The sequence below is a fragment of the Callithrix jacchus genome, chromosome 15 (genome assembly GCF_049354715.1).
Source record: "Callithrix jacchus isolate 240 chromosome 15, calJac240_pri, whole genome shotgun sequence".
Taxonomy (NCBI): domain Eukaryota; kingdom Metazoa; phylum Chordata; class Mammalia; order Primates; family Cebidae; genus Callithrix; species Callithrix jacchus.
The window spans coordinates 67,706,812-67,722,159 of NC_133516.1; the positions used below are offsets into that span (position 1 = coordinate 67,706,812).

Here is a 15,348-nt window from a genome sequence, read left to right on the forward strand (position 1 = left end):
GGGCTGAGATGATAATTGACATTGGTGTGATGTGATTCCTACTGGCCATCGGGTCAGGCCCTCCATTGCCGCCCTGGGAGGATCTTAGAATCACCCTGGACAGACTCACTTCTGAGAATAGAAGGTCACCACTTAGGGTCTGGGTGGCCCCCATGTCCTCCCTGGATTTTCCTGCCCCACCCCCCAGCACCCCAGACCTAGATCTGTGACCCAGCCCTTCCTGGTGTGACCCTCACCACCCATCCTCTCCTGGCTTTGGAGGGATGTTTTTCAAATATTGGTCAGACTACTGGAACCTCCCAATAGCTTCACCACTGCACATAGATTGTAATTCAAACTCCTCACAGGGGCCCTCTGCTCACATTACCTTGGGCCCTGTTCATCCCTCCCCAGTCCCTCTGAGACCAGGAGTCTCCTTTGTCCCATTTATAAGGGCACATGAGAGTATGACTAAAAGTATAACAATGACTGCACATAAAGGGTGCTCAATAAATTCTTATAACCAAATAAACAGAAAGTCAAGTCCTGGCTTCAAGCATCCTTTAGAGAAGATGATGCATCTTTATTATTATATAATATACCAGGTTGAACTCTGTGGTGAAAATTCCACTACCTGGTTGCCACCCATGGGCATGGGAAGGCTTCGTCAACCCATCTCAGGAGGAGGAGAGGAGCAATGTCATGGCCTCCCCCCCGAGGATGGCTCGTGGATGGCTCTCCTCAATCTCCTTCCCACCCATGCCTGTCAAAAGCTGCTGGGTTTAGATGCTCAAGTTTCTGTTCCGTATTATGGATCATTTAATATTCAAGAGATGGCATTAAATAAATATGTGAGCAATTATGTAATGTGTTTGGAAACAATCTGGTTCATCCCAAAGTGTTTGGGCGAGAAACCAAACTTTAGTGAAGCAAGAGGTCTGGGTGGTATCTGAGGGCGGAGCAGGGAGGCACGTGGCCTGTCTGCTTGTTTGCTCCCTCCCTGAGTCGAGTGTGTGGTTACTCATCTTCTGGGACAGGCAGGCACAAAGGCAGTGGGAAGCCAGTGATGCTGGCTTGCACAGTTAGAAGCTCAGGGTTGCATGCTGGCTGCAAAGTTTCTTCTCTCTGGGTGTCAGCCTTCTCATTTGTGAGAAGGGCTAACAGTGCCTAGCGGGAAGGTCAGATGGGATGATGACTCTAAGCTCTGGATCAGAGGACAAGCTTGTGCAACATAAGTTGTGTCTGATGCTGAAAGATGAGCTGTGAGAGCTCTGATCTCTTACACGCCGGTTCCATGGGGCATGGACTCCAAGATCTGTACATCACCCTAACGTAAAGTTGGCCAAGCAAGGCAAATAACAGAGGCCCCAAGAAACAGCTTTAGGCGCACAGAGGAAGACATGGTTGATTCCAGCAAGGAGCCAGAGAAATCTCACAGAGCTGCCATATGTGCTGTCTCTGGAAGGTTGAGTGGTGTTTTGGCCCCAGAGAGAGGGCTGCCCTATTTAACTAACATGAATCAGGCACCTAGAAGGTCTACTCATTTGATAAGTATTTAATGTGTACCTACTATGTTCCAGCTACTCTGCTAAGCACTTTATATGAATCATCTGCAAAATACCATTTTACGGATGAGGGATCTGAGACTCAGAGGGGCTGTCCCAGTTGCAGAACTGGTATTTGAACCTGAAACTGAGTCCAGCTCCCAAGCTCTCACTACCAATAAACATACTACTGCCACCTAACTGGCCTGTGCTGTCGTCTCTGTCAGTTTTCAGTACATGTCCCAGCAAGCCCACCTGACCACCCCACCTCCAAAGCTTCATGTGCAGGCCAGGGCATGGCCCAGAGGGTAGAAGAATGAAGCAGGACCAGGTGAGGTGGCTGGCTTTTCATTCAGGCACCAGTCTATCCTCCCAGGGCAGAGGCAGTGTCACATCCACCTGGGCTCTTCAGTGCCAGTGCTGGGACAGACCCTGGATTGACGGCCACTCAACATGTGATGTCATGGGGCCTTCCTCCTCCACAGCCTACATCATGCCATAGGGCCTACCAATTCAAATGCCATAGGGCTTTCTGGAAATTTCCCCAAACCAGCCCAATGTTTCATAAACAATACACATGTCCCCAGTAGGATGGCAGAGAGAAGAGAGCTGCTTTCACACACTGTGTCCCTGCTCAGTTGACTCTCCATTGGCAAGCCCCACCCCCAACAGCCCTCTTCCCAGGCTGATACCCCCAAACCAAGCCCTGTCAAAAGCTGCTACTCACCCCTCCACGTCTTCTGGTTAAATGAGAGGTGTCAGGGTTTGGAAACTGGGGCCCATGTCTTGCTGGCTCTAGGGACTGTGTGACGAAGTTCAGCTCTGGAAAAGGGGAAAGATGGCATTAGTTAGGGGTGGGTGACCCGACAGGGATCCAGGTCAGAAAGGAGGAGGGAAGGGAACCGTGGTGTGGACTGTCCCCGATGTGCTGGCTCTAGGCTAGGGACAGGTTTGACAGGAACCTAGCCCTTGCTGTCTGCATTTAGACCAGCATTGGTGGGCTTTGCCCCTTCTGGGCCCAGAGTCCATCTCAGGGGTGCAAGTCCACTTGCTGGCAGGGGTCTCCCTGTCTATGACTGAGAAGGTTGAGTGGCTGGCCCCAGAGAGAGGGCTGCCCCATTTAACTAACACACATCAGACACCTAGCAGTTCTGTTCATTTGATAAGTATTTCATGAGTACCTACTATGTTCCAGCTACTCTGCTAAGCACTTTATATCAATTATCTTTGCTGGATCTTCATAAGATGCCACTGTTGTCCCCATTTTAAAGACGGTCTGTGTGGGCAGAGGGGGTGTGAAAGAGTGGTCACAGGTGTGTGCCCTGGAGAGACAAGGTGCTTTCTTGGGCAGGTGACTTAAACTTCCTTCCTGAGCCTCCTTTCCTCATCTGGAGGACAGAGATCTTAACACCTATTTCTCAGGATATTTATGAGGGGTAACTAAAACATAATATGCATAAGTGCCATGGCTCTTAGAAACACTCAATAAACAGCAGCAGAGATGGCTGTCAGTTTCCTTCTCTCTCTCTCTTAATTAATTCATTTATTTGTAACTTTTTATTTTAAGTAGTTATGAATCCAAAAGAAATTGCAAAGAAATGTACAGAGAGATCCCATGCACCTCCCTCCAGACTCCCCCAAGGTTAACTTGCACAACAGCAGCACGACATAAAAACCAGGCATGTGGTATCATATAATTGACAGAGCTTACAAGCAGTTTGATGTCTGTGTGTGTGTGTGTGTGTGTGTGTGTGTGTGTGTGTGTGTGTAGCTCTAGGAAATGTTACCTGTAGTTTTGTGTGACCACTACCACTATGATCAAGATATAGAACTGTTTCATCCCCACAAGACCTCCTTGTTATAGTCATGCCCCTCTTCCCTAACTCCTGGCAACCTCTAGCCTGTTTTCCATCTCTCTAACATTGTTCTTTCACTGACGTTATATAAATGGAGTGATGCAGTATATAACCTCTTGGGACTGGCTTTTTTCACTGAGCAGAATTCCCTGAAGATTCCTCTAGGTGGTTGTGTATAACAGGAGTTTGCTTCTTTTTATTGTTGGGTAGTATTCCATACATGGATGCACTACAGGTTGTTTAATTATTAACCAGCACAAGGACATCTGTGTTACTCCTAGTTTTGGGGTATTATAAACATTTATGTAAGGTTTTTGTTGTATGAACAAATGTTTTCGTTTGTTTGGAATAAATGCCCAAGTGTAATTGTTGAGTTGTATGGCAGTTTGCACTTTTTTTTAAAGAAACTGTCAAACTGTTTTTCAGTTTGGTAAATGAATTTTATTTACATTCCCACCATCATGTACAAGTGGATCCAGTTTCTCTGCATCTTCATCAACATTTGGTGTTGTCACTATCTTCTATTTTAGCCATTCTGATAGGTGTGTAATAATACCTAATTGCGGTTTTATTTTGCATTTCCCTAATGACTAATGATGTTGCACATCTTTTCACATGCTTATTTGCCACCTGTATATACTGTGTTGGATGTCTTTTGTCCGTTTTTAAATTGGATTTAAAAAATTGCTACGTTTCGAGACTATTTTGTATATGTTAGATATCAGTACCTCAAAGGTTTTGTGGTTTGCAAATATTTTCTTCTAGTCTATAACTTATCTTTTTGTCCTTGTCCCAGGATGTTTTTTGTCTTTTTACCCTTGTCATATGATATTTTTTGCCTGTTTTATGGATTTTCTCTTCTTTCCTCTTGTTCTTCTTCTCCCTCTTGTTCTCTTTTTACCTCTCCTTCCTCCTCCTTCTCCTTCTTCTTTTTTCTTCTTCTTTTTGAGAAAGGGTCTCACTCTGTCATCCAAGCTGGAGTGCAGTGGAATGATCATAGCTAACGGCAGCCTTGAACTCCCAGGCTCAGGCAAGCCTCCTGGCTCAGCCTCCTGAATAGCTTAGACTACAGGTGTGCACCATTATGCCCAGCTAATTTTTTTATTTTTATTTTTAGTAGTGACAAGGTCTCATTATGTTGCCCAGGCTGGTCTTGAATTACTGGGCTGAAGTAATCCTCCCACTTTGGCTTCCCAAAGTGTTGGAATTACAGGCATGAGCCACCACACCCAGCCTCTCATTTTTTGTGTACAAGTTTTATAGTTTTACATTTTACATTGAAGTCCATGGTCCATTGTGAGTTAATTTTTATATGTGGTAGGAGACTTAGGTTGAAGTTATTATTATTATTTTCATTATTTGTGCCTATTTTGCCAATTATTCTAGCACCATTTATTGAAAAGGTTATCATCTTCACTCCATTGAATTGCTTTTGTGTCTTAGTTAAAACCAGGTTGGGTGTATTTTTGTGGGTTTATTTCTGGGCCATGTATTGAGTCCATTGTTCTATGTGTCTCATCTCTGTCAATACTGCAGTCATGATTTCTATATAATAAATCTTGAAATCAGATACACAAATTCTTCATTCTTTTCCTTTTCTTTCTTTCTTTCTTTTTTTTTTTTTTTTTTTTTGAGATGGAGTTTCGCTCTTGTTACCCAGGCTGGAGTGCAATGTCGTGATCTCAGCTCACCGCAACCTCCGCCTCCTGGGTTCAGGCAATTCTCCTGACTCAGCCTCCTGAGTAGCTGGGATTACAGGCACGCACCACCATGCCCAGCTAATTTTTGTATTTTTAGTAGAGACAGGGTTTCACCATGTTGACCAGGATGGTCTCCATCTCTTGACCTCGTGATCCACCTGCTTCAGCCTCCTGAAGTGCTGGGATTACAGGCTTGAGCCACCGAGTTTTCTTTCTTTTTTTAACCACAATTACTTTTGCATTTTCATGCTTTTTCAAAATTCTTTGCTTTTCCTTGTAAATTTTAGAATCTTTTCTACATCTGTACCAATTTTTCTGGGATTTTGATAGAAATTGCAGAGAACAGACATCTTTGCTATGTTACATCTTCCAATCCATGCAAGTCTCTTCATTTATTTAGGCTTTTAAAACTTCTTTCATCTGTGTTTAATAATTTTCAGCATAGAAAGCCTATAGATATTTTGTTAAAATTTATACCTATTTCATTTTTTTGAGTGGTTGTAAATGGCATTGAATTTAAAATTTTGGTGTCCACATATTCATTGCTAGTGTATAGAAACACATTTTTTTGTATGCTTAGCTTGTATCCTATAACTTTCCTGAACTCGCTTATTACTTCTAGGAGGTTTGTGTTTTTAGATTCCTTGGGATTTTTATGTAGACAATCAAGTCATCTGCAAACAGGGAGGGTTTTATTTCTTCCTTTGAATTTGTATGTCTTCTTGTCTTATTGCACTGGCTATAACTTTCAGCACTATGTTGAATATAATGATGAGAGCTGGCATCCTTGCCTTGTTCCCAATCTCAGGGGAAAGTATTCAGTAAGTGTAAGTATAACATAGTTTTTAAAAATGCTCTTTATCAAGGTGAGGATGTTTCTCTCTATTCCTATTTTTTCTGTGTTTTATCATGAATGGGTGTTGAATTTGCTTTTCCTACATTGGTGGATACCATCATGTGATTTTTTTTAAGCCCATAAATATGGTGGATTATATAAATTGATATTTAAATGTTAAGCCAACCACACATCCCTGGAATAAACCCCACTTGGTCATGATGCATAATTCTTTTTACACATTGTTTAATCACGTTGGTTAATGTTTTGTTAAAGACTTTCACATGTACATACACGATGGATGTTAGTCTGTAGTTTGTACTGTCTTTTTCTGGTTTTGACATTACAATAATAGTAGCTTCATAAAATATATTGGAAGTGTTTCTTCCTCTTCTTTTTACTGGAAGACACTGTATAGAATTGGTGTTAATTTTTTAAACTTGGTAAAATTCTGCACTGAAACTATCTTGTCCTGGGGATTTCTTATTAGGAAATTAAAAAATTACAAATTCAATTTCCTTAGTAATTATAGGAATATTAAAATTATCTGTTTCATATTGGGTGAATTGTAGTAGTTTGTGTTTTTTGAGGAACTGGTCTATTTCTATCAGGTTGTTAAATTTATACTTGCAGAGTTGTTCACCGTTTCCGTACTGTATGATGTCTGTGAGGTCTATAGGGTTATTCTCTGTTTCATTCTCAATTTTGGTCATGTGTGTCTTCTCTTACTGTCTTGTTCTCTTGTTCTCTCCTTTTGGTTAGTCTCCCTAGAATTTGTCGATGTTATTGATTTTTTCAAAGCCATCTCTGTTTCATTGGTTTTCTCAATCATTTTTCTGTTTTCAACTTTATTTGATTTCTACTCTTAACTTTATTATTTCCTTTCTTCTGTTTGGTTTGGGTTTATTTTGCTCTTCCTTTTCTTGATTCTCAAAGTAGAAGCTTAAATTGTTGATTTCAGAATATTTTATTTGCTCGTTATACATAATGCTGTAGGTTTCCCTCTCAGCAATGCTTTAGCTGGTTCTACAGATCTTGATAGGTTGTATTTAAATTGTCATTCAATCTAATATATTTTCAAAATTTACATTTAGACTTTCTCTGTGGCCATGGATTAATTAGATATGCATTGTTTTGTTTCTAAGTGATTGGATATTTTCCTAACATCTTTCTGTTACTGACTTCTAGTTTCATTCCACCAATCAGAAAAAATACTCTCCATGATTTCAATTCTTCTAATTTTGCTGATGTTTGTTTTATGATCCAGGATATGGTCTTTCATAGCCTATGTTTTGTGGACACTTGAAAACAGTGTGTATTTCTGCTGCTGTTATGGGGAGGATTCTATAAATGTTGGTTAGATTTTGTTGGTTCATGGTGTTGTTAAGTTCTTCCATATTCCTGCTGATATTCCTCCTGGTTGCTGTATCAATTATTAGGAGATAAGTGTTGAAAGTCTCCAATTGTAATTGTGGTCAATCCTATCAGTTTTTTCATCACATATTTTACAGGTCTGTTGTTTGGTGCACACATATTTAGAATTGCTATGTCTTCCTGATTGACCCTTTTATCATTATAATAATGGCCTCCTCTATCTCTAGTAATTTACTTTGCTCTCAAGTTGACTTTGTCCGATATTAATATAGCCACTCCCACTTTCTTTTGATTAATGTTTGCATGTGTTTTTTTCTATCCTTTTACTTTTAGCTTGCTTATGTTATTATATTTGAAGTGAGTCTCTTGCAGCTAACATGTAGTCAGTCATGTTTTTCAATCCACTCTGCCAATCTCTGTCTTTGAATTGGTGTATTTGGACCATTGATATTTAATGTAATAATTGTATATTAAGGTTTAAGTCTGCCATTTTATATATTTTTTTCTGTTTGTTCTTTCTATACATATTTAGAACCATAACAGCGTTATAATTTTTGCTTCAGTTGTCAAACATAATTTAGAAAACTCAATAAGAGAAGGAAAGTTTATTGCATTTACCCATATTTTTGATTAACATGTTCTTTCTTCCTTTCCGATGTCCCAAGAATTATTTTTTAAAAATTGTCTCCTTTCTGTTTGGAGAACTATAGCTGTTCTTTTAGGGTAGTTCTTCCGGCAAAAAATTCTCTTAGTTTTCCTTCTGAGAATGTCTTGATTTCTCCTTCATTTCTGAAAAATATTTTTGTGAATATAGGACTCTGGGTTGATAGTTCTATTCTTTCAGCATTTGAGAAATGTGTCACTTCCTCTTGACTGCAATGGTTTCTGAAAAGAAATTGCTATATTTGAAATTTTTACCCCCATAGGTGAGATGTTATTTCTCTCCCACTGCTTTCAAGATTTTCATTTTGTTTTTAGTTTTTAGAAGTTTATTTTTTGTCTTGATGTGGATTTCCTTGGGTTTATCCCTTTGGAATTTGCTCAGCTTCCTGAATCTGCAGGGTTGGTTTGTGTGTTTTTGCCAAGTTTGGGATGTTTTCAGCCATTATTTCTTCAGGTACTTTTTCATCCCCATCCTGTTTTTCTCACCTCCTACCAGTAGTCCAATGACAGCAGTGTTAAATCTTTTGTTATAGTCCCACAGGTCTGCAAGGCTCCATTCATTTTGTTTTCCAGCTTACTTTCTCTTTGCTATTTTGATTAGGCAGGTAATTTCTATTGTTCCATATTTCAGTTCAGTCATTCCTTCCTCTTTCCCTTCTGTATGCTATTGATTTCTGGCAGGCTTCTGGCTTAAGTCAGAACATAAAATTTTAAAAACTTGATGAATGTGCTTAACATCAGCCTGCTTTTGAACCTGAACTTGGACTTCCAACCTCCAGAATTGTGAGAAGATAAATTATTGTTGTTTAAGCTACCCAGTCTGTGGTACTTTGTTACGGCAGCCTGAGCTTGAATGCAGTGAACTTGTTGAGTTTGGGAGTGTAGTGTCAAAGAAGAATACCTAAAATGATCTGAAAAGGCTATTGAAATACTCCTCCTTTCTCCAAAAATATATCTATGTAAGGCTGGGTTTTCTTCATATACATCAATTAAAACATCAATCACATCATAATAGATTGAATGCAGATGCAGATAAGAATCCAACTATCTTTAAGTAAATCCTTAAAGAGATTTGTAAAAATGTGAAACAACTTTAATCTTCTAATTGTTTTTGTTTTAGAAAAGATAGCTATTTTTCATAAATGATGCTACTTATGTTACCATAATGGATTTATGATTATTTTTAAATAAATTAAGGAATAGAATTAAAATCAGTTTTAATTACTAGTATTGTAAATGTGGAGAGATATAACCAACACAAACAATACTCTCTGAGTGTTCTTCAGAATTTTTTTTTTTTGAGTCAGGGTCTTACTCTGCCACCCAGGCTGGAGTGCAATAGCACAATCTTAGTTCACTGCAACCTGTGCCTCCCAGGACTGAACAAGTCTCATGCCTCAGGCTCCAGGGCAGCTGGTACGGTAGGCACATACCACTATGCCCAGCTAATTTTTATATTTTTAGTAGAGACAGGGTTTCACCACGTTGGCGAGGCTGACCTCAAACTTCTGATCTCAGGTGATCCACCTCCCAAAGTGCTGTGATTATAGGTGTGAGCCACCTTGCCTGGCCCTGTTCTTCAAAATTTTTAAGAATATAATGATTCATCAGACAAAAAGTTTGAGAATGGCTGATTTAGGTCAGCATTTCCCAAACCTCAGTAAACCAAATATGATGGCCATGATGGTCACTCTCTCCTATCATTCAGCTCATGAGTGTTTTCCCTAATCTGCTTGATTTAAGGTTAAACAATTTTCTTAAATGGAAAATTTTATCATTACAATGAATGCAAAACCAGTGCCACTCACCACAAATAGGAGATGACCACAACAAAGAATTGCACAGAAAACAACAGACATCCTTATGTCTGATGAATCCTATTGCCTGCCTAAGGGTCTGGGCTCAAATTCTGCTCTCTCATCAAACAGAGTTTAGCAAGTATTTGTGGGGGAGGTCATTAAAGATAGACTAGTCCCAGCAGAACCTTTTGCCTTGATGGACCTAGAAGACTGAAAGAGAACTGGAAATGGACTAGTTTTCCCATCTTGTTTGATAACACCTAGTATTCTCTTAGATACCCTGGCAGTAGATATTCCACACTTTGGGAGGCTCAGATTTAATAGCACCAAGATGAAGAGGGGTGTGGATCAGGATCCCTTCACAGATGATGTTTCTACCTCTTTGAAAGGGCACACAGAAGGCTCCACCTGTGCTCAGGAGCCCCAGATCACTGACCTTGGCAGCTGAGGCTGAGCTATGTGCACTGCAGCTATATGTGCTCAATTCTTGTTTCCACCTGTCCCTTCCAGAATTTGTTTTTCCTCTTGTGTTCCTTTCCTAGGGAAATGGCACCATGGCTGAGAATGTCCCCAGCAACACTGTTTGAAAGAATCAAACTATGGAAACAACCACATGCCCACCAGCCAGAGAATGAATCAATAAACTGTAATATCGTCATCCCAGGGAATATTGCACAGCTATGAAAATGCATAAACTACACCTGCAGGTACCACAGGGACAAGTCTGAGAAACAGTTTCCCAGTAGGAGCAAGTCTGAAAGAAGAAAGTCTCAGAAGATTACATACTGTATGATGCGATTTTAAAGGACTAAGACAAAAGCAAAACTAAATAATATGTACTATAAGCATAGGCACACATGAAAGAATACCATTTTTAGGCCAGGTACAGCAGCTCACACCTGTAATCCCAGCACTTTGGGAGCCAAGGCAGGTGGATCACCTGAGGTCAGGAGTTCCAGACCAGCCTGGCCAACATGGTAAAACCCCATCTCTACAAAAATATAAAAATTAGCTGGGCATCATGGTGGGTGCCTGTAATCCCAGCTACTTGGGAGGCTGCAGCAAGAGAATCGCTTGAACCAGGGAGGTGCAGGTTGCAGTGAGCAGAGATCGCACCATTGCACTCCAGTCTGGCTGACAGAGCAAAACTCTGTTTCAAAAAAAGAAGAAAAAAAATTAAAGAAAACCATTTTTTAAAAATCAAAGAAATGGTTTGCTCCCTCTGGGATAGGACAAAAATTTGCAAAATTGGGAATACAGACATCATTTCATCATAAAGATGCTCATCATATTCTCTTTTTGTTGTTGTTGGTGCTGTTTTTAAATCATGGCAATAATTTGGATACAGTCTAAGTGTCCAGTCCTAGGTGATTAGTTAAGTAAATTACTGAGCAGCCACCGGATAGAATATTAGGCATCTATTAAAAAAACATGTTTTCAAATAATTTTTATGACCTAGGAAAATATCTTAATAGTAGAGAACTGAAATGATATAGGGTCTCAATTTACATGAGTCTAGCAAGAAACTTACTAGGGTTATGGTACAGAGAAAAGATATAAGGAGAAAGATACAGTATTCCCCAAATGTCAGTGTTGGTGGGGTTAAGATGTTTGATTCTTTAATAACATGTCTTCATTTTCCCCATTTTCTACAGTAAACGTGGATGGAAGAAAACATGTTAGCACACACACAGACACATGCGTGCTGGAGGCCAGTTGTGCAGCAGGCTCTCTGTGTGCCAGGTGCTCTTCCATACCCATCTCATAGCCTCTGCAACTGGCCCCCTGTCCTGGGATTCTGCCCAATAAGCCCCCATCTGCCTGACTCCAGCAGGAGGCAAGACCGGGAGGTAGTAGGCTGAAAACCCCCTCCCCATACCCCCTTCCTTCCCACCTTCAGCCTCCCCCACAAATGATGCCTGTGTGTCCCCCTCTCCCACCTTAGCTAGATGCCTCCTTCCCGCCCAGCTCCTCTGTCCAGGGTTATCTATGTGGAACAGAGAAAGGGGCCCATTCCCAGGGTTTTGCCTGGTCCCACCCCAGCTGCCAGCCTCTCCACCCTACTAGGGTCACTCAGCTGCCATATGGGGTGTGAAGGGGTTGTCCCCTTGGACAACTCCATTCTAGACCCTGACTTGGGGCCTGCCAGGATCTCCTCCCTTCTGAGGTCCCTACCTTCCCAGGGCCTCCTCTTCTCAGAGCCAGAAATGAGCCCCCAAAGTCCACCACTATTTATTCATCTTCTCCCTCTGAGAGGCCACCAACCTATCAAATTGATGAGGTACAACCTATTGATCTTGCTGCCTCCACTTTACAATAGGGAGACTGAGGCTCTTAGAGGAAGACCTTGTATTTGAGGGCACACAGCTAATGGTGACAAAGCCAGGATTTGAGACCAGGCTCTAGGTCTTCCAAAGCCAAGAGATGAATGCTGCCCCATCCTCCAGACCCTCCATTGCCATCAGTGAGCACAGAGCATTTGCGCAATGTCCTCTCTGAGTCAAAAATAGACCCCAAGGCTCAGTTCTGCTGTACCATCTGCCACACACCAACTCAGAGGCAAAAATGTTGACTTGCTGCAGAGATAAACATTCCAGCAGCTGGGAACTGAGCAGTGAGAGGCCCCCGTGCCCTCCCAGACTTTCCTGGCTGGGGTGAGTCTCTCGGCCTAGAGAGAGGAGAGGAGCTCAGGTCAATGGTTGGGGGAAAGGGGCAGGCAGGTACAGCTCTCAGTAGATGTAGGAAATAACAGTGGGCTGGGACTCAGAAGCCCTGGCTGGGGCCCAGAACTGGCTGCTGCCAAGGCTGTGTGGCCTCAGGTAAGTCCTCACTCCTCCCTGGGCCTCAGTTTCCTTACTACCAGGGATTGAAATGTGAGTCCTTTCAGGCCTGGTAAGGTCATATTCTATGGTAGTAAGACACAGGGGGCTGTCTTCACATTCTTGCTCCTTTATGATTTGACCACAGCAATAGGGAGAAAGGATTCTTACAGAGAGGAAGTGGCTGGCCCAAGGTCACATCATTCCTAACAACAGCAACAATAGTAACGACAATGGTCATATTTCCTGCCCCATAAGATGTAGGTGGCTTACATTTCCCAAGCACTCTTATGCCCATTATTCCACTCACTGTACCCATTTCACAGATGTGAAAACAGGCCCAGAGAGGGAGAGAGAGTTACTAAAGTCACACAGGTTGTCCGTTGCAGAGAAGGCAGATCATTGCTCTCATGCATCTGTTCCATGAAAGTTCTGAATATTAGTCCTTAGGGAGGTTGCAGGCATGGACTTTCCAAGTCCCTGTCTACGGAAGTCCCTTGTAAGGCAAAATCATCTTATGCCAAAGTGGAAGGGAATCTCCCCAGGAAATTTCTCCATTTAAACATTTGCTGAACATGTTTCCTATCTACAAAAATACACATTGGGCATCCCAGCTGGACCATTTCCCCAACACCTTCCACATGCATGACACCCATTTCCATGGCATTTGGGAGAAGCACTGGACAAGAAGTCTGGGCACTGCCTCTGCCATTTCTCATTCATCTTCTGTCTGCCTGGAGGGGTCACAAACATTGGAGGGCTGGTTAAGATCATGGCTGTGTCCCAGCGCCTCGCACTCAGCAGGACCATGTTACTGTTTGCAGACTGGTGACGAGGTTCTAAGGAGCAGAGCCCAAAGGCATCTGTTTGTATCACACAGAGAGTGCAAGGAAAAGGCCCCTGAAGGCTTCCACTCATAGGGGGCCTAATCTGTCCCAAGGACCATTCTCCAAGCTCTATAGAAATGAACCCCCTTAATCCTTATAGCGACACGAAGAGCCAGTGCAGAGATGGTGTTATTTCCTTGTGCACAATCCCACAGATCTAACCATGATGGGGCAAGCTGGTTTGATATCACACACAGCATCCGCCTGAGCATGTTCTTTTATGAGTACATGCAACTCACCAACCCCAGCAGCTCTCAGCCAAGGATTGATGGGTGTTGGGAGTTGGGGTGTAGATACCCTGGCTCCCTTCCCCCTCGGCTGGAAAAACTATCAGCTGCGGGTTCTACATGGGCTTACAGATCCAGGTGCCAACAGTAATAATTAACTTGCTTGATAATACCCTGTTCCCTTTCCTGTCTCACTTCACTAGTCCCCTACCCACATTCCTATGCCTCATAAATAAATCACTTGCACTTGAATCCTCATCTCATGATCTGCTTCTGGTAGAACCCAGCCTAAGGGAGGAAGGCATCAATATTATTCCCAATTTAGTGGGAAGAAAGCCAATGTTCAGAGAGGAGAAAATGACTTTCCCAGGGTAACATGGAAAGCAGAGTTGAGCCCAGGCTTGTTTAACCTCAGAGGTTTTATTTTAATCATTACATATGCCAGGAAGATGGAACTCAGAGTGAGAATGAGCGTCTAATGAGAGAAATGATCAGGGAAGAATATGAACTCTCTGACTCATTCGAGTGTCTATTCATTTATTCAAAGACTTTTTATTGAAATCAATTGCTTGTCAAGTCCCAAACTGGGTGTTGAGGGTACACTGATTAAATGCACTGGCCTGGGGATTGTGGGGATCAGGTTAAAACCACGTGCCAGCTGTGCGACATGGGTGAGTGATTCAACCTCTCCTATGAATCATGATTTGTCACCAGTGAAATGCAGGATTATGGTGGTGCCTGTCACACAGGCTCCTGGGAGAGCAAACAAGCTCAAGTATATACATAAGTGCTTAATGTGTGTTGCCTGTAAGATGATGGGGACACCAGTGCTGAACATTGAAAGTGAGAGTCAGCAGCAATACTATAATTTTTTAGCATGTCTTATCACTTAGGCCAGTCAGTGGTGAAATAAATCTGAGCTGCAGATAAATTTAAAGTTTGCATTTTCCATACTTTTTATTCCTTTCTCTCTTATTCCCTACCTCCCTCTCTCCCTCTCCCTTCCTTTTCTCTTTTCTTTCTTTTTCTCAACCATCTCAAACTCCTGCACTGTGCTCCCTGCCAGGCCCTATGCTGGGACAGAGATGACAAAGACACTGCCTGTAGGGAGCTCTCAGAGTCCAGGGAAGAGAGACAAGTGATTGGTACAGCACAGGGTGGTGAACAAAGGCCAGCACAGGGAAGGGACCCACTGAGGAGGGGAGTCTGACCTTATCCAGTGATGCTGGAACTCAGGGAAGGAAGCCACATGACTCAGAGAGGTTAAGTCACCTGCTTAAGGCCTCATAGCAAGAAAATGGTCTGGCTCCAGATCCTGTCTATTTCTAATATCTTGCTATGGGATCACATTCTGTTAACAGCCCAAGGAAGCAATAATGACAATGACTTGTATCACATGACAGGTCTTGGGAACTTAGTCAAGGGAGTCTCTTGTGGCTGGCTAACTACAGAGAATAGAGCCTCTGAAGTTTCAATAGAAAAAGCAAGTGAATATCTGAGACCAATATGAAAGCAATTAATGTTTAGAGGCTGATAAGACATATTCACTTCTTTTCCTGAAACCTAGAACTGAAGTAAATAGCAGAAATGCAATAGAACACTTTACTGAAGATCAAGACCATATTGGAATGTAGAGAGAGCATTTTACCTGGCCATGAAATATTG

General features: G+C 42.1%; 1 protein-coding gene across 11 annotated transcripts in view; it reads right to left on the bottom strand.

Moving 5' to 3' along the window:
• Positions 1-15,348, bottom strand: part of ATP2B2 (ATPase plasma membrane Ca2+ transporting 2) — a 392,914-nt gene that overhangs the window by 216,234 nt on the left and 161,332 nt on the right. For all 11 annotated transcript variants that reach the window (XM_035276284.3, XM_035276294.3, XM_035276289.3 and 8 more), the window contains one exon: positions 2,251-2,345. The gene's annotated coding sequence lies outside the window, so the exon portion shown is untranslated. The remainder of the gene's footprint in view (positions 1-2,250; positions 2,346-15,348) is intronic.